The sequence below is a fragment of the Solea senegalensis genome, linkage group LG5 (assembly GCF_019176455.1).
Source record: "Solea senegalensis isolate Sse05_10M linkage group LG5, IFAPA_SoseM_1, whole genome shotgun sequence".
NCBI classification, from domain to species: Eukaryota; Metazoa; Chordata; class Actinopteri; order Pleuronectiformes; family Soleidae; genus Solea; species Solea senegalensis.
Window position 1 is genome coordinate 20,562,943 of NC_058025.1, and position 20,047 is coordinate 20,582,989.

At 39.8% G+C, this 20,047-nt stretch overlaps 1 protein-coding gene across 1 annotated transcript in view; it reads right to left on the reverse strand.

Annotated features, from left to right (window-relative positions):
- The window catches only part of si:dkey-215k6.1 (transmembrane protein 132D), a 252,999-nt gene that overhangs the window by 58,866 nt on the left and 174,086 nt on the right, over window positions 1–20,047 (reverse strand). The window lies entirely within an intron of this gene.

Sequence of the window (20,047 nt, forward strand, 5' to 3'; positions counted from 1 at the left end):
TTTTTCGTTTACTTTTTATTCACTAATTCAATATTATTGGTCTTGTGTTTAAAGTCATTTTCCACTCCCACACTATTCACTGCAGCTGCCGACTCACTGTCACTCTTTTCCGTATCAGGCATAATTGTGTGAACCAGGTGTAACATAATATGTGTAGGAGTACATTGTTGGCGTGAGAGCTGAGGGCAAGCGTGGAAGGAAAGGGGTTGTTTTTGACGTTACTGTTGATCCTAGTGTGACTAATTCAACCACACATGTGTGATGACACGTGTCCGATTGATAACGTCAAGGTATTTAACACCCAGCTGGTGGGTGGACAACATTGTGAGAGTGTGATTGTATCAGGTGCAGGAGCGGGATCTGGCTCGAAAAAAGATTGTTAATGCTCATTTAATGTTTGACTTGAATGTTTTTTTTCTAAAAGCAACAACATCTTTTGTGCCTTAATGTCATCGTTAGTTTTGGCTCAGAAAAGGCAACATAAAATGGAACATGGCTGGACATCAGCTGACCTTCACCTCTGTCACCTATAGCTTCATTTCCACCAAGTGGCTCAGTGCAGTCAGTTCAACTCACCATGGAGCAGTTTGCATTTCCATCACAGTATGTGTGGATCGCAGTGCGTCGGGCTCCAGCCTTTAAAAGCCAGACCAATGTGCTTGGTGCTCAACAGGAACTTTGCCAAAATGAGGATGATATGGTTATTTTAGTACCCTTCTCAAAATCTGACAGAAGACACACAAATAACTGTGTAACATACCGGGATGTACTGTCCCGATACTACTTTTTCAATTCCGATACGATACCGATATTGCAGCCTTGAGTATTGGCCAATATCGATCTGATATCGGCACGTTGTTGTGTGGAATGTTAGAATAGGCTTGATCAAGTGATGTTACTTAAGCAGAGAATAATAGTCAGCAACAGTAGGTATGAGAAAAACTGACCCATTTATTATTAACCAATGGGTTACATCAATTTTAACCGTCAACATAAGAATATTAGATTTTTTGCCATGTTAATTTCATACAGTCTATGGTTAATTTCATCAGGAGGAAAGTACCAAGTGCTAATGGGGGTGTTTTGTTACGCAGATAACAGCGTGTCTTCAGAGAACACCCCCCTTGTTTTCACTATTTTGGATTAGCCCAACCCACACAGGGTGAGTGACTCGTCCCTCAGGTAAACCCGGAGCCCGGGGACGTCGCAGACGTACTTGGAGCTTCACGACACATTTAAAACTCAGAAAGCTCTTGGCATGGCTGCTTTTTGGGGTGTAATTAACAAACAGAGGCTGTTGATAGTAGCACTGGTTTGTGAAATAATGTTGTTTTAGCAGCTCACCTGAAGATGAGCTAGCGTGGTGCTAGCGGCTAGCTCGCTGTGCGGCTTCGTGGCCTCTGATATCAAAGGATAAGGAAAAATGTTTAACAAACATTTAGAAGAGTACCACAATAAGTGACCTGTACCACCAACTATACCACCTAGCACAGTGGTATAGTTGGAGCCTCCTTCTCTCAAACAAAGCTTGTCTTTCTATTAAACATCCACATGACAAGAAGAAACAATGTCCTCCATTGCTGCTCTTTGTTTACCATGTCCTGCTCTTCTTTGTAGAATTTACCGCAGTGGTGAAAAGCAAGGGGAGCTCAGCTTCCTCTAAAATGTCACCAAATACTGTATGTACTGTGTTGTATTTACATTTCAATACTGAACGTGCGCCAGAACGCAGATCTTTTTTTGGATTCAAGTAGCATTCTCCGCATTATGTTTAAATAACCGGGCCTGAAATGAGCTTCCCCATGTCCAGCAATTAGTGACATGAATTGATTATGTGGCCCACAAGTCTGATCAGCACGGCCATTTGAAGCAGCTGTATTGTAGAACCAAGTCACATCTGTCAGTCAAGTTGAGAGCCGCTCACTATATCCTGTTTTCAAATACTTGCTCTCTCTTTCTTTCTGGAACCTCTAATGTTTACTAAACCTTTTCACTTTCACTGCCAATGTCGCACTGTCCCTCACTGCTCCACCTGCCTGTCTGTCACCACACTAATTGCTGCCGCTAACGAGATGCTAACAAGCCTGTGGAGGGATCTGGGAGTCAATCACCCTGTTGCTGGGGCAATTATCACACGCCTAACCTACTTCCTTCCTGTCCCACTGCCAGTATGGTAATCAAAGGTTGAATCAACGGACAAACACTTGCCAACATACACACACGAAAATTAAGTCCATGCGCACAAATACCCAGTTGGATACATGTGGTAATGGGGCCAAAAGGATAAGTGTTTTTGGGGACAGTGGTAATTATACACACTGCTAATTAGAGCAAATAATTAGCCAAGAAGACTGGCATTAATTTGAGCCTTAAACACCACGTGCAAGTAAAATATTTGTGGAATAAAATATATTATTGAGACAATTTACATTACTTTAAAAATAAAAGTCTATACGCCAAAGGTGGAGTATCACCACACATATCCTGACACTTGGTGAATACAATTGTCTGCTTGATACAGCCAAACAAACAAAAAACAGTGTATCCTGTTCTACTTTGATTTTTTCTTATTTTGTGTTCCTGTCTTGGACCTTTTCAGCACTTGGGTCAGCTCTGGATGTTTTAATAATACTTTGACCATGACGTACAATGTTGGACAAGTGCATCACCTGCATGTATGAAAAAGAAAAGGTAAAAAAAGCACCTGACATTTTGCCTTTCTCTTCTCAAATGAATGAAATAAAAATAAAATAGAGACAAAGAGAGAGGGAGGTGGAGGGTAATGGAAAGAGGGCTAGAAATGGATGAGTGGAGACAAGTGGGAGAGGTATGGGGAGGAAGCATATAATTAAACGGAGGGAGGGAGGGCACAGTAAAAGAGAGGGAGAGCATTATTGAAGAATCAAAGTGAGGAGGAAATAAAGAGACAGAACATGAAGGAGGAGGGATGAAGACATTTTGTAGACATGAAAGCCAACAGCCCATCCAACCGTATACACACACACACACACACACACACACACACACACACACACACACACACACTTGATAAGATCCCAGGGAGAATTGTACTTTCAATTTCAGGACCCCTAATTATATTAGAACTGCCCTGCTGCTGCCTTCTTTCCCTCTGTCTATTCCTATGTCTCTCTCTCTTCTGTCTCCTCCTCTGTGCTGCCCAGGACACACCCCCCCTTGCCCCCACTTGTACCATTTACAATTTTAGCTTGTCTAATTTCCTGTTTCTTGTACCCTCTCTTATTTCTCCATCCTTATCTCCATTTGACCCCCCACTGATCATTCTATCAATTAGTCAAATCCCTCCTTCCTTTTTCTGTCTACCCTCTTTCCTGTCTAAGTCTATCAATTTAACACTCTTCCTTTCCTTTCTTCCCAGACTCTCCTCCATCCCCTCATCCTGCATATTTTAAACCAGTCAGATGATTTCTCTCTCTCCGTTTCCAGTTTCTCTTCTCTCACTTGGAACTACAGACTCATATTTCCTGTTCACTAACTCCACCCATCCACATCCCTCTTTTGTGCTTTTCTATCTTTTCAAGGATCTCACCTTTGGATTTCTTTCATTTTTCATAATTGTATTCATTTACGGAACGGCAGATGACTGAAATACTGTAATCGACATGTTTGTGATATTTTCATACTGATACCTTGACTAGAAACATTCAAGGTGTGACTTTTTCGATTAAAGTAATGATCAGAACTCTTGTTTGCTCATATGCTCAATGTAGAGAATATGAGATCTTGTGCAGTGCATGAAGTGGGAAAAAATACTGGCACACAGTGACACAAAAGTGTCACTATTCTCCCTTTATCCATATGAGGCATGTACTGTTTGAGGCAGGGCTGCTTGAAACTGACTGGCATTTGAATTGTACATAGTAGAAAATATCATTTTAAAATTATAGTTAAAAAATACAAGCAGTGCAGTCATCCACTCTTGTAGCATTGGTCAATTTCTAACTTACTTCTAAACTTATTTGTATTTCCTCTCTTTTCTCCCACACTACCTCCCTCTCCTCATATCTCCATTCCTGTTGACTGATTGGAGCGTGCCAGAGCCGCTTGGTATGGAAATGAACCTGAAGCCCAGAACAAGTGACCCAAATATATACAATACACACACACTGTACAATATACATATATACAGTACATATACATATATATATATATATATATACAGAACACACAGGGAACATGTCATGCACGTTGATTAATTAGCTTTTTGAAGGCTGGTAACAAGCAAATAGTACAACGAAGAAGTGTGTGTGTGCCTGGTATTTCCACATGTTGTGGGGACCTAAATCTGTTTACACATTCACATTATGGGGACTAGTCTTCCTTATAGGGACAAAAATCAAGTCCCCATAATATAAATTACTCCATTTTAAGGTGAAGGCATTTCTTGAAGTTAGGCTGAGGTTAAGTTTAGGTTACTTCACACATGTGTCTAAACTGCAAAAATGAATAAGTGCAACTAATGAGCCTGGTGACTGGGTTGTGAAAAGAAACATGGAAAAAAAATAATTTTACTGCACATACATGTACTACACAATATTGAGTAAAAGCAACAGAGAAACAGGGTTAAAGTAAAATATAACAAACATGATGATTAAAGAAAATATAATGTAGCGCAATAAAAGCAGTGACGTTATGGAGCAAATGTACTGAAAACATGTAATTCAATTCACATATTACTAAGTAAGGCCTTTAATAAATGTTACTTTGCTTTGATAAAGGAAATCCAATGATACTGGTGATGGTTATAGTAAAATAATGAGGAATTATATACAGCTATGTGTGTGTGTGTTCTGCTGAGCACACACACAGCAGTCTGTGGTAAACTAACAGAGAAAACCTGGGGAGAGTGTAAGATTGATTCCACAGTGCCCTGTTTAATATCAGTTAATTGGCAAATTCAGGCATTTAGACCAAAAACACACACACACACACACACAAAGAAAATAGAAGCGAAAAGGGTGTTTTTAATAAACATCCAGACCATGAAAATTGTAAATCTATAATTGTGTGTGCGTGTGTGTGTGAGTTTGTGTGTCCTTGACAAATTATTAATGATTCAGTTTCCTTTCCCAACACTACTACTGATTTGTTTTTACAGAGCAGCCATTAGAAGAGGTACAAACAGGTGCACACACACACACAAGTGTTCCAATCCATTACATAGCAAAGTCTCAGAAAGGAAAAAATTCTCAACAAAGATCATGGAGGTGCGGACAAAGGGAGAGGGGGAGACAGGGAGAAGAAAGAAGTGAAGAAGAAGAAAGAGAAGGAAGTAAAGACGGAGAGAAGAGGAGGAAGTGAAGAAATGGCAAGAAAGTGGAAAACAAAAGTTTGATGCAGTGTAAAAAAAACATGTGGACAGACGTACAGCAGACAGAAGAATTTACAATTAACTAACAGAAACATGTCAGTGCCATAAAACATTTTAAATTGACACTTCAGTGGAAGTAACATGCGCTACATTTAATGAATGCACATGATGCTGATTTAATAGAAAGTTTGGCAATGTGTAATGGCACTTAGAGGGAATTTAAAAGAACCTCCCATTTATCCACACCTGAAATATCTGTAAAAGCAAGAAAAGTGCAGCAGGTCCATTTCTGACCTTCCTTTCATCCTGTTTTAGCCCGTCTACAAAATGAGGGTGGCTCTGGCCCTCTTTTTCTTTCCATTTATCTCCATTATTTTCTCCCATGTTTTCTCGCAGTGACAGGTTCCCTGCAAAAAGATTCATGCACACAACTATCCACAGGGCAGGTCTTTTCATTTTCAATAATGAACACATTAACACAAACACAACAGCTCCACTGTGACAATGTCCTGCGTGCTGAAGCTTGGCCCCTTCCACAACCCAGCCACCAAACCTTTCTTTAAAAAAAGCATATTCCCATACAACTACATTGCTGTCATGACACACGTTCTTTCAGGCTAGGTTTTTGACAATAGTGTTTTGAATTTCTTACCCAGAGATAAATGTTCTGAAGGTGTCAAAGTTAGGGATGCACGATATATCGGCATTAATATTGTTATCGGCCGATGTTCGTCATTTTTTAACATATCGGCATCGGTTCAATGAGTAAAACCGCGCCGATTTTAACAACCGATGTTTATACCCGTCTAATTGCTGTTTGTGTATGTGTGTCGGGAAGGGGAGGCCATGCGGCATTTGTTTGGGCATATGACAGCGTCAGTGGCGCAAGCGCAGCACAAGATGTGCGTGTGTGTGTGTGTGTGTGTGTTGAGGAGAGAGAATGTCAGCGGTGTGGGCGATTTTTCAGGGTGTCAATTGAAGATACAACACTTGCAAAGTCGAGGTAATGCGCGGAGGGTTCCGCGTCAAGTCATTCAATACCACAAATTTGATTATGTCATTTGAAAAACCGTCACCCTGAAGTACACAAACAACGGCAGGAAGCTAACGCTAGTAACATTAAGCGGCAGACAAAAAGAAAGCAGCGCAGCTGGGACTCGACCAAAGGAAGAGAGTGGCCAGGGCAATAACGATCAAGGTAATGGAAATGATTGCTCTTGACGACCAGCCGAAGGTTCCGACGGTTGATAGCGCATATTGAACCCCGCAACAACCTGCCAAGTCGGCGCTACTTTTCCGATGTTTTGCAATTGAATAAATATCTGGTTGCCATGAATACTGGCAAGTTTGATAAAGTATTTTAACATGTTTTTTTTTATTATGGCAGCTCTTAGTAGAGCTTGTCAGGTATTGTTTCTCATATCTGTTGTGTAGTTTTATTGTGAAGGGAAGTGGCGCGGTTGTTGTTGCCGGAAGGAAGGGTTGTTGACTTTATTTACGTACCCAGTATAGACGCCCTTATCTCGGTTACAGTAACTTTGGCAGGGTATTATTTTTATTTATGTTCATGTTTGTAATTTATGATCCAAACTTTCTCACAGGAGTTTAGTGAGTTGAGGGAGTTAAACTGTACTTTAATTTAGTTACACACTTGCTACAAGTGGTAAAGGTTTCTAAAAACCTTTACTTGTAGTTGGTTACTTGTGTCTTATGTGACCTTGTTATTTGGAGGTAAAACATGTTTTGAAAATAAAGTTAGACATTCAAAAATTCAGCTTGCATGATTTTCATTCTGTACAAACTTTTATCATCTCAGAAACTTTTTTTAAAAACATATATCGGTATCGGTAGATATCGGTTATCGGCCATAGCAGCAATATTAATATCGGATATCGGTATCGGCGGAAATAGTCATATCGGTGCATCCCTAGTCAAAGTGAATAAAACACAAGAGACAGAGACACGGTGCTATAATACAGCTGTGAGGACACTGTGTTTTAGCCTTTATTGCTGCAGCGTCATGCTGTGTTCTTCTTTCGTGTGTGAATCTTCTCATTCATCCAGGTCACAGTAATCTTCAAGGGTTAGCACTGGGTGACCTGCTGGAGTTAAGTTGAAGACTTTTCACCTCTCATTCAAGAGGCTTCATCATAGCTGATCAAACAGTTGGAAAAATCCAGGTATTTGGTCCATGAAGGCTGGATAACCACCTAAAGAATTGTTCGATTAAACAATGCAGGTCATTCACCCCCTGACTTAGTTTGAGGTTGTTCGTTTCACTTGGGTCAAGGTGTGAAAGAGGGTTGTGAGGGTCATCACAGAGTCTGCTATTGTGTGAGTGTTGGAGGTCACCTGTGTTCTGTGTTTGAGCATTGATCCCTTTTGTAAGAAAGCTCCTGACAACATTGTAGGTGATAGTTGGTGTTGTAGGCCACCTCCTCTGTTGAGTGACGGTTTCTCCTGTTTAATGTAGATGGCTTCTTGCACTCTTCTCTGGCCAGAATGTAAACATTTTCATCATCAAAAAAGGGTCCTTTGTCCTTAGATGCAGGTGGACAGCTGAGTCCAGATGAGCTGTTTTATTTTGTAATGTGCAATGCCAAATGTTAACCCTTTAACACAAAGTCTATCACTTGTATATATATATATACATATATATATATAAATATATATAAATACCATATTCTAAATATGAGTTCTAGTGTTCAAATTTCAAATTTAACATGCAAACTCTGGTGTTCTAAAGAGAACTTTTTGTTTGTCTTCATTTTAAATTTTTAATACACTATTTTAACATGCAGTGAATTGTAAATAACTGCCAGATATCTAAAGTTATTCTGGAAAAATGAGCAAAAGCATGAGTTGTTATAGGACAAGCGTCATTACATTGCACTGAATCAAAGCCAAAATTTGGAAGTCTGGCCAGTTTCACGATGGGATGCAATGTTTGTTAAAAACATACAAGTCAAGTTTGTTAGAGACTCCAGCAATATCCAAAATAACAATGTTGTTCGATGGCGTCTTCTGGAAGTTTGGATGAAGGCCCAGGGGAAGTACTTCCCAGATGTGTTTCTCTTCCTTCCCCTTTCCCGTCTTTGTTGTTGGCTATGTTGGTGGCCTGGTGGTACAAGGTTCAGATGTTGCAGAGTTTGTGCTCCAGCTGGTGGTGAGAGTCAAACAGCAGATATTGACCTATGTGTGTTGGTTTCCTGTTGATTTCTCTAAAGTGCACTGCACAATCCAGGAGGTCCAGACTGTTACCTTTAACATCCTCAGGGGTGAATTTAATTTTGTTGCCTCTACTGTTGATGTGTTCTGTAAAAGATTCCAGCTCCTGCGGTCAGAGCTCAGCTTTCCACTTCTTTCATGTAGAGGTCAAGCAAGGAGCAAATCTAGTCTTCAGTGAGGTTGGTCCTCTCAGGAGGGTGGAGTCTTCCATAAGCCATTTTTTGTCATCTTTACTGCTTCTGTGATGGGGATGCATGTGAAGAGAGAGATACCTCAAACAACACAATGGTTTCCTTCACCTACAGTTTGATCTCCTTAGCTTTGTTTGCAAAGTCCTGGGAGTTCAGGGGTGCTGAAATTGTGACTCAATGTTTTGCGATAGTGTATGTCACAGAGTTGATGCTCCAACTTGTGAGTAGGCCTTGTAAACTTTTCTCCATAGATGTGAGGAATGGAATCCCCAGGGTACAGCTGGCAGTTAAAGCTGGTGATCAATGGCTTGGAGTCCCTCCAACTGTTGTAGGCTTTTAATAACTTCTGTCTTGTATCTGCTGGTGGGGTCCGAAGTCAGTGTCTCACATATGGCTGTGTCACTGAGAAGATCAGTCACCTTGACGTAGTAGTCAGCAGTGTTAAGCATCTATTTACAGCTCCACGTGTCAACCGATAAGATGGTGATATCCCAGCCTTTCTCAGGCGATGTCAGTGCCTCTCTCTCTTGTACAGTGCGATGCAAGGGCGGTGTTTTGGCACTGGACAGAATTGCTAATCCTTGGCTAAGGGAAACGTCATTGTAATTGTAATTGTAACCCCCCTTTTTTTTACATTTGGTTTCAACCTGTGGTCTGCTGCTTTCTCACAGACATCTTGCCATGTTTTACACCCTTACGCAAAAACGTGTAATCTATCTCACTTTACAAATTATATGACACAACAAAAATGGTAATGCAACATTGGTATGGTTTGCTGTTTTAATGCAATGATGCAGAATCAATGACTGAAGATAGCCAGTCCTCAGCATTCTATGTACAGTACCGATCCAAATTTTAAAAAAAAGGAGAAACAACAATACATTCCATTGTACTTGGTATATTGACAATAAAGATGTTTCTGATTATGATTAAAGCGTGGGAAAAAAAAGGATTTCAATTAGGCCTAAGAGAAAGCCCCAAAGCTGGATGAACTGGCAGTGTTTTTTTTTTTGTTTTTTTTTAACTCTATCACCGCAACACAACCTCAAACCCATTTATTTATTGTAACCATGACAACAAAAGGTGCTCAAATATCAAGAAAGTACTTATTTTAATCCAAAACCTTTATAAGTAGTTCTTTTTTTCTTTAGCCTTAACTGAGCTGTTTAACTGTTTTTCTGCTTGTTTTTCTACTTTTTGACTTTACATTTTTTTGTGACAACTTTTAAGTCCCATACGTGTTCAATCAACTTTTTATTTAAAATTTTACTGAAAAACTTAATACTTATTTATACTCAAAGTGACCTAATGTGTCCATACCGGTTATATCCAAATCAGCATGAAATGTAGACACTCTTGTTGGGTTTGCAGACCCACAGAAGTCATACATTTTACACAAGCCAGCTTGTATGGGGTCAGTGTGGCCTTATATCAGAAGCAAGAGGAGGGTTGTCGCGTATGCAAGCAGGGGTCTTTCCCACTGTGAAGATATCAGCACACAAGCTTGAAATTTCCTTCTCTCAAGTGGGCTGTCACAGAGAAATTCTCAAACTACCGTTATAGAGCCAAATTTACACTTGGCAGATAATAATCCATTGACTTATGTACTGATATCTGCCAAACTCGATGCAGCAAGCCATTGTTGGTTGTCTGTTCTGTCCAGCTTTGATTTGACATCCAGTATCAAGCTGGTAAAAAGAACCAGGATGCAGATGCTTCAGAGAACCTGAGCCTGATTTGTGCAGGCAGTGTGTCAAAGGCACTGGTACACCCCAACATCAAGTACAGAGCCAGATTCAATCCAATGCTGACAGTAAAGGTTCAGTTGGTCCGAGTCAATAAGGTTCTGTATTGGAAACACATCAGTCAAGGGGAACCCTCCTATCACCTTGTTCTTACAAAGAAATGGCCCTTGAGAGCCTCCATGATTCTGTGTTGAAAAGGCCCTGGACTTTGTTCGCTCCTGGTTCTATTGGCCCTGTATGGCCAAGGATATGAATGAAAAGATCAGGACTTGCGAGAGGTGTATCAGGAGGCTTGAGTTGAGAGAAGTGCACCCCTTGTGAATATAAAGACCAATCACCCCTTGGAACTGATCAGAAATCAAAGGCAGTGGCAAAAGCTCTATGGAGCAATTTATCTGTCCACTATGGATTTCATCGTTGCATCGTGATTTTGAGTCTGCCCTGATCAAAGATCTGTGTTCAATGCTTTGGCATAAAGAAAACAAGGACCAAGCCTTATCGCCCACACGGCAATCCCATGGATCGAATCAACTGAACCCTTTTAAAATGCTCGGAACCCATGAAGATGGAGACAAAGTCAGTTAGAGAGATTGTGCTACCACTTTTCCACTCATATAACTGCACCAAAACTACACCACTGGTTTTTCCCCATACTAGCTGATGTTCGTTGACAGCGAAAGTTTCCAATTCTGAGTCCTCATTAGAAATGCTGGCATCACTGAACCCAGACCATATCAATGTTTCTAAAAAGAGCCAAGACTCTCCTCTTTATGTCGTGGTTCCAGAAAACACAGAGGGACTGGAAGAAGTTTCTGCCATTGACTGTTGAAGAGATACGCTATCCAAAGTAAAATTCCAGGCAGAAATCACAAAACCCACCACTTCCGGATGTTCCTGGAAGTGGAGATGAAGAGCGCACGTCTCCGGCCTGTGCACTGACCTGCAAACACCCAGCTCCCCTTGTCTTCCTGACTTCAGCAAGAAACCCACAAACACTGCACCGTTGAACATCCAGGGACTGGACATCGAGAGGGTGAGGACATACAAGTACCTGGGTGTTCACCTAAACAACAAACTGGACTGGTCTGACAACACTGACTCACTCTACAAGAGGGGTCAGTGCCGTCTGTATCTCCTGCGGAGACTGCGTTCCTTTGGGGTGTGCAGGAAACTACTGAGGACATTCTATGACACTGTGGTCGCGTCAGTAGCCCTGTTTGCTGTGGTGTGTTGGGGAGGGGGGGTGTTCTGTGCGGGACAAAAACAGACTGTACCGAATCATACAGAAAGCCGGCTCGGTCTGTGGCTGTCCTTTGGACTCCATTCAGGTCATCCATGAGAGGAGGGCCCTGGCCAAACTATCGGCCATCATGGACAACACCTCACACCCTCTACACAAGACTGTTGGGGCCTTATGCAGCTCCTTCAGTCAGCGACACCCTAAGTGCAGGACAGAGCGCCTCCACAGGTCATTCATTCCAACTGCAGTACGACTCTACAACAATAGTATATAAATATTATAACAATGTTTATGTCCCTGTTGTTATCACGTTTCATTTTTGATCTGCCATAACGCCATGTTTACATTCATTGTATATTTTTACTTCTGAGAGAAACTGCACCTTATTACATATGTATATTTATACTTATATATATATGTATATATATATACATATATGTAAATCATTTCTTTCTTACTTGTATTACTTGTACATTGTTTATTTGTTTGTTTATTATCTATTGTTGAGCTGCTGTAACGCCATTTTCTCTCCACTATGAGATAAATAAAAGTTATCTTGTCTTATCTTATCTTAAACTGAGGATGGTGTTGCGTATTATTCTCATTATGATCAGCCTTATGAGGACATACTGGTTGTAGTCAATCACAGACAAAGGAATACAGATCAGAGAAAAAGTATTATCTTGGATCAAACAAAAGCAACATTTGACATGACGTGAGGTTTGATTCATTAGCACTAAACCCTGAAGCTCCCGTGCTTCAACCCACAGGAGTACAGAACATGGCTGTTTCTATCAGAAAGTTGTGGGAACCTCTTAACAAGATGTTTACTAAAACAAACAAAAAACAATCAGAGTAGAACCCGAGTTTGATGGAGTGAGTATATATAGAAGCTAATCTCATTGAATGTGTACTTTCAGTGATATAAAGTTATATTGGTTACAGAAATAGTATTGTTAAACTGAAAATGGACAGAGAAATTATTATCCTGCAGAGGATTCAGAGCTGACTACACACACTACCCGGGTTGATGGACATCAGAGCTCTGAATTGTACATTTTATTGTCTCTGTAATGCTGAAAGGACAGTTTAAAAGGGAAAACAAAACAAAGTGTTGTTTTGTTGCCATATTTGTTGAATAAATTACGGTAAATTATTCTGATTTCATCAAAGCAGGTGTCATTTAAATGCTCTACACCCTCTACTCCTCCTTGAAAAGTGCCTGGATACAAGTGGGTAGGTAAGCATTATTAATTCCCAGTGTTACAATTTTGTTTGTTGATTCAATCTTCCTGCAATCTATTGTACATGGTCACATGGGTCGGAGGAGTGGCAAAGAGCTGAAAGTGGTTGTGCCATGTTACTGTTCTCTTGTTATTTCAGCATTTTTATAATCATCTGTGCAGCTCTGCAATTAATACCATCATTTTTTTGATTCATGCAACTGAGTCACTGACTAATTGATTTATGTGACATCCCATCCTTTGACATGCTGATCAAAATCTGGGGCTCTTTCACACAGAATGTCTGAAATCTACAGCCACTGGGAATACAACCTAAAATTAAAATTCACAGTCTGTTGATTAGTAATATGGTTGAGCAAAAATTTTCCAAAATTTTAATCAAACACACCACTTAAAGAATGCTAAATAGATGATTGTGTAACATCAAGTGAGGTAGTCGGTTGACACATGTCCTGCCCACCAATAAATCAACAGCTAGAAAGTGATTCCTTTTTGTTTTAGGCACACGCTCTATGTAGAAAATATGGACATAGTCTCTGATATGGACGTTGTGCTTCTGAAATGATGACTGGAGGAACTGTCTGAATTAGATTGACCAATTTTTGATTAACAGCATTGCAGAAACATACACGACAGCGGAGCCTTTTCCTTCTCAGTCCTATGTGGGTTTTGTGAGGGAAGTCTGTAGACAAATAGCTGGTGGTTGTGTGTTGTTTGCACTGCGATATAGTCCATTTCCGTTTACTGTAAGTAAAAAAGCATTATTATAGCATTAATTTTTACATAATTAGCGCATTTCATTGTTCTAGTTGTTTGTTTATATATATAGTATTTAAGTAAGAATGTATGTTTTAACAACTGGGCTTGAAATGAGCTTCCCCTTTTTTTAAAGACAAGCAACTGCCAATGTAATAGACAGTAGCCAAACAACATGTTATTGTAATATGTAACAATTATAAAGATATGGCTGAGGTCATGTTAAGTTAACCCATAACCCCTAAACCACTTATATTAGGTGACAACCATTGTATATCCAGGTCCATAACTTAGTCACTCTCTTGTCTAATCAGGTCAAGACTTGTTGTCCCAGACTCCTCCCTCCTTTTTAAAACTCTGGAGCTGTTGCTCTGTCGCATTTCTCTCACCACCGCATGAAGCACGGTGTGAGCAGCATCTCATTAGACAGCTGCAACTCAGTGTCAGATTTCAATACCGAGGCCCCTGCGCTGCTCCATCATTCTCCCTCCCTGCTCCTCTCCCTCACTCAGTGTTCAGCCCACTTCTTGGCATTTCTTGGCAAAATCAGGCATTGGGTGGGGTTAGCCCATCTATCTATCTATGATTCATTCTATGTTTATTTCTTCAAACAAATGATAACGTTCAGTTGTTTGTGGCTGACCTTTACAAGCTATTTTCTTTCTGATAAAATTGTCATTTTATAACTGCATACACATTCCCCGTGTTTTCTGGATGAGTTCCAATAAAGTGATTGAGAAACAAGTATGGTCATTATAGCTTTGCTGAAACAACAAATCTAATGGTGACCCACACCTTTTGCACAGTACTGTATATATTCTGTATTATCCATCATTCTTCACCCTCAAAATTATGAACCACCAACACCACCTTAGTTTGGGCTCCAGAGGAAATTAAGCATTAGTTGCTCCTCTGCCCAGATTCCTTTAGTCTCAAAAATGCACTTGTCTCTCAGGCTTCTTTTAGTTTTAACAGCTTGGAAACTTGAACACCATGGAATCTGCTCTCAGCAGCAGGCTCTGTGAATTTGTTTATAGATTGTTGGAGGAGGAAGCAAGAAAAGTAACTCAACAAAGACAATTTTGCACAATGCAATAACCTATCTATCTAAATATTTGTGGCTGATTGTGTGAAACAATAGCAGATTACTGGTATTGTTTAGTTTCCTTAAGGGTGTGAATCAACTGTTACATAATGCACATGGACACAAACAGCAGAAAGTATGAATGTAATGTTTTCTGTTTGTGAAATTAGCCTCTTTTATCTCCACCAATCCGCCCAAACCTCCTCTCCTCTCTTCTTCTTTCCTCTCCTCAAAAAGATTAAACCAATATTTCAGCTGCTGCAAGAGGCAAATTACACTTAATAATCCCTCGTTTCCTAAAGAGGGCCTCTTACTTTCCCTTTCAGACAAGAGACCAGAACCTTAATGGATATGCTGAATTAGAAGGGAAATGTCAGATAGGTAATGACAGGGGTGTTCAGGGTTTATTTTTACCTTGTAAAGAGAAAACTTGCCGCTGCACTATATAGCACATCAGTGCTGTTGATAAGCTGACTTTTGATTTGGGAGATGGTAGATAATGGGTTGAGATGGAGCTGAATTTCCCAAACTGATCGGGAAAATAATGGTTTAAAACCAGGACTGAGTGCTACTGGTGCAATTTTGGGCGATGTTTAGTTTTTACACTGTTTAAATATGAAAAAAGCTGCAAAGGTCCCACATTTTTCTTCCATGGCTATGCTTATGATGTGACAGTTTTGTGTCCCTCCTCCGTTTTGGAACTGCTTAAGAGGGTGGATGCAGGACTTCAAGAAAGCTTTTACATCCTGCTCTCTTTGAAGATGCTGGCTTTTAATTTAGTTCCTTCTCTGCTATTCTCAGAAAAAAAAAGAGCTTTCATCTCACTGACTTATCACAGGGACCTCTCTCAGTGACTGGTAACAACACCTGGTCAGTAGTTCTGGTAAACAAATCAGCTTTCTGCAAATAGCTCATAATAACAGCCATTTTTGACGCTTTTACCAAAAGAAGAGAGGCATAAAAGGTTGCAGGGCAACAAAGTGTGTTGGTGTGTGTAGACATGTATTTGTTCACGTGTGTGTAAGTGAATAAAGTCTACATGCGCATAGTTTAAACAACAATATTTTATGCAACCTTATACATACATGCTTTAAATGCCATTTCACTTATTTTCCCAACAAGATTCATATGTGGCACCAAACCATGATTACTATTACTGTATATATAACGTGTAGATAATGCAATGACAGCATGACACATGCTATTTTCACTGTTATTTTTTTTTATTATTTCCCCTGTAGATTAAAGCTGTAATAGGCAACATATATTTGGCTTTCCTGATGATCCATCCATTCATTATCTACCACTTTATCCTCCATTCACTCTCACATTCACACCTATGGTCAATTTAGAGTGACCAATTTATCCCCATAATGCATGTTTTTGGACTGTGGGAGGAAGCCGGAGAACCCGGAGAAAACCCACACACACACATGGGGAGAACATTGCAAACTCCATGCAGAAAGGCCCTCGTTCCAACCGGGGCTCGAACCCGGGTCTTCTTGCTGCAAAGGCAAGAGTGCTAACCACTACACCAACCGTGTGGCCCTTTCCTGATCAATAATTCCATAATAACCTTTCAGCATAATGTAAATGAAGTGATCTGACAGACGACTAGATGAATGAAGCAAGGGAGGGAGGGAGCCTCCTATTGGCTGTTCTGCTGACAGCAGTAAGGTTACTGTACCAGCATTAATAACAGCTTACACAGTTATTAATAACTGCTTATCTGAAAAAAAGGAAATGCTCTGAGACGCAGAGATGGATGTAGGTATCTGTCTGTCTGTCTGTCTGTCTGTATTTGTCTGGTGGAATGAGTTCAGTATAGAGCGCCTCCATCTCACAACCTTACTAATTAATAAACAGCAGATGAAACTCAATCAACAATCAACCGTTTCACTAGCATTCCAATCTCCTACAAATGTAATGTTGTTTTGACACATGTCATCAGAAATTAGAACCCGCACATGCAACATGTCCTGATTTGTGCAGTTTTTTACAAGCGACCATGGAACTTTTGCATTTACCATCGATCATTCCTGTGGTAGTACTAACGATAGCTGTGATGATGATGAGATGATTTAGTGGTACAGGTGTGATACATACCTCCAGTGACACTAAGTGACTGAATGTGCAAAACATTTCTATTGAGATTAGATTAGATTAGATACAAGTGACACATACGGAACATGAATTTATAGGATAAGCAGTAAAGATGAGATAGAATACTAATATATTTTATGCTATGTAGATTTCTTAACATTTTATAACTGTCGGATGATGAAGTCGAATCTAATTGTGGTGCACGTGCATTGTGACAGAGAATCTGACATGTATGGCTTCATATATCTGATTAAATTAATACATATTCATATTTGTTTGGTGTTGAGTTGGCATTGTTTCACACTCATTGGACTCTATCTGCCTACATACCTTAAATAACAGATAATTGAAAAAAAAAATAAAAATCCTTCAGTTATAAAGAGCACAGGGACATGAAGTGCAGCAGGAGTCATGTTAGAGCTGCATCCATGCTGCGCCTTTGAAAAAAAGAAAAGAGCAAAAATCTCAACAGCACTGCTCTTTTAAATTATGGTTTCAAGCCTTCTTTTTTTCCAGCATGTGAAAGAGACAGGGGTTGGAGATGCCCTGAACAAAATTGGGTTTTCTCACCAGGGCTTTGCTGTTTGAAAGAGGGCTATCAGGCCAGATTAGCTCTACCCCAGTGGTAATGGAACAGGGAGCATTTTGAAAACTTGCATCCTCCTCCTCCTCACTTTTAGCCTGCAGGTTCTCGGTTGCAGTCATGCCTATTTAGCAATGTGTCAGTTTTATTCTGTGACTGTAAAAATTAATGGATATATATTTTTTTCTATGGCCTTTATGAATGTAGTTTGCTTGTGTCTTGAATGTTGAATGATCTAGTTTGGATTTAGAAATTTGCAAAGACCCAATCCTTGCTTCTTATTTAAATAAATAATGTAGCTATACAAAAATATGTATACAAATACCTGTTTTATTCTAGCATGCTGAAGTTTTTATTTATATATATATGTATAAATATAGAAATGTTGTGGCTGATTGTGTGAAACAATATTTATATATATATATATATATATATATATATATATATATATATATATATTAGTGCTGGGCCGTTAACGGCGTTAACGTGCTGCGTTAACGCGAGACTCTTATCGCGCGATAAGAAAATTATCGCCGTTAATCTATTCTCAAAGTTGGGTCTGGGACCTGGGTCCACATAGTGAGCAAGCTATGAATTTCACTTTGATATGTTAGCGCGGATGTATACCTGGCCCAGAAGGCTCTGACCTGGCTGAGCGCGGATGTAGGTAACGTTACGTTATGTAATTTATTGTCATTTTTTGTTTTATAACGGTCTATGTAATTTACCACGGTGAAAATGGTTTCAGGTTGGATATCCAACCGTCGCGTCCGACAACTGTCTGAATGAATATCCAACCTGAAACTAACTTCACGCGGTATAGCTTTAGCTAACGTTATCAACGTTTTGCTGATTAGTTGCTGATAGTTGCCTACTACTACTAGCAATCTTACTCTGATATACTTTTTCTGTCCTACTCCTAATGTTAGGTGTGATGAAAACAGAGGAGCGCCACTTAGCAGAAGAAGAATTCAAATGAGCCATTTTAATCTAGATTAATCTAGATTAACTCCAAGATTGCAGTGAGATTAATCTAGATTAAAAAAATTAATCTATGCCTAATATATATATACATATATGTTCCTGTTTCTGTTTTTCCACTTATTTACCATTTATTTGTTGGACATAGTATTATTATATATTAGCAGTGTATGCCTGGTAAACATATCTAGCCTGACTTATACTTAGGTTGAATTGATGAGTAATTATGTGATAATGGCTCATCATTTACTGCACTAAGCATGCGAATAATAAATGATAATACTTCCTGGTTTATTGTGTCTGTTGTGTACTAAACATATCCCTGGTAAAGTATCACTGCTTCTCAATGTACACAATTTTGTGTAGAAATATCCAGACACATGTCCCACCCCTTCCCTTCCCCCCAGTAGCCAATCATCATCTTTATAACAACCAAACAGGGAAATATATTGACCAGGTGTGTTGTTGGCAGAGGATCACAACATTTTAAACAGATTTGCAGCCGATGGATGAACTTTGAACACGCATCGAAGAAGAGAACATTAAGGACATTAAGCCGAGAGACAGGATTATATAAACTGATTTGTTCAAGTGCTCTGGTGGGAGGGGCCATAGCGATCAACAGAATAGAGGCCAGAGGTGAAGGTGTCATGTCTGTGGATTGAGCCATGAAGAGATTGGTGTCACAAAAACTTGTGCATTTTTCTTTCATCATATTCGACTTGGTGGTTCCATATACAGTATGTCGTTGTTGCTTTTGTTTAAGTTCAGGCAACCATTTACAACATTTAATTCACATAGGAGCCCGGTGTTGATTGTTGCTATAACATTATCAAGATATCTGCTTTGTGTTGTTTTTTTATGCGAGACAAACACACAAACTAGGGACGAGAAAAGCAGTTGTTTTCTTTTCGGTGTACTGGATCATTAGAATTTTCCTGACACAGTCACTGAACTAAAATACGACGGAAGGGGTTGTGATGCAGCTCGCAATCTTCACTGTCACTAAATACACCAGACTCCTCTGGTAAATACTGCGATTTTAGAAATGTCCTCGCTAAATGTTGGAGATTAACACATGTCTTCAGGATTTTTTAAGTCTTTTTAACGGATCTACAGTTTAGCTGTTGGATTCCTGTGTCGGACGTCGCTCTCGGGACTCTTGAGAGTGACGACTCTTTGGCACTCGGTGGCTGGCAGACGGTTGACACCATATTTAGTATCGGCTCAGCTCACTAGGAACCTTGACAGAGCAGGTAATAAAAAAGTACCAGGTACAATCGCTAATGGAAAAGCAAAAAATAAAAAATAAAAAAAAGTAGAGTGGAGCCGTGCTAAGCAGTGCTACAACTGTATAGTGGAAATGTACATATGAATAAGCAGCATTTCCAAACAAGATGTGGGTAAGTCTCAGTAGGATGACACCAGCATGCCAGCGTGATGCACAGAGGGCGTCAGTGAACTTCAGCGTCTATGCATTTGAGGAAAAGTTGACCGTATAGTGTCCATATCTACATGTTCTGTATCTGTGTGCTTTTGTGA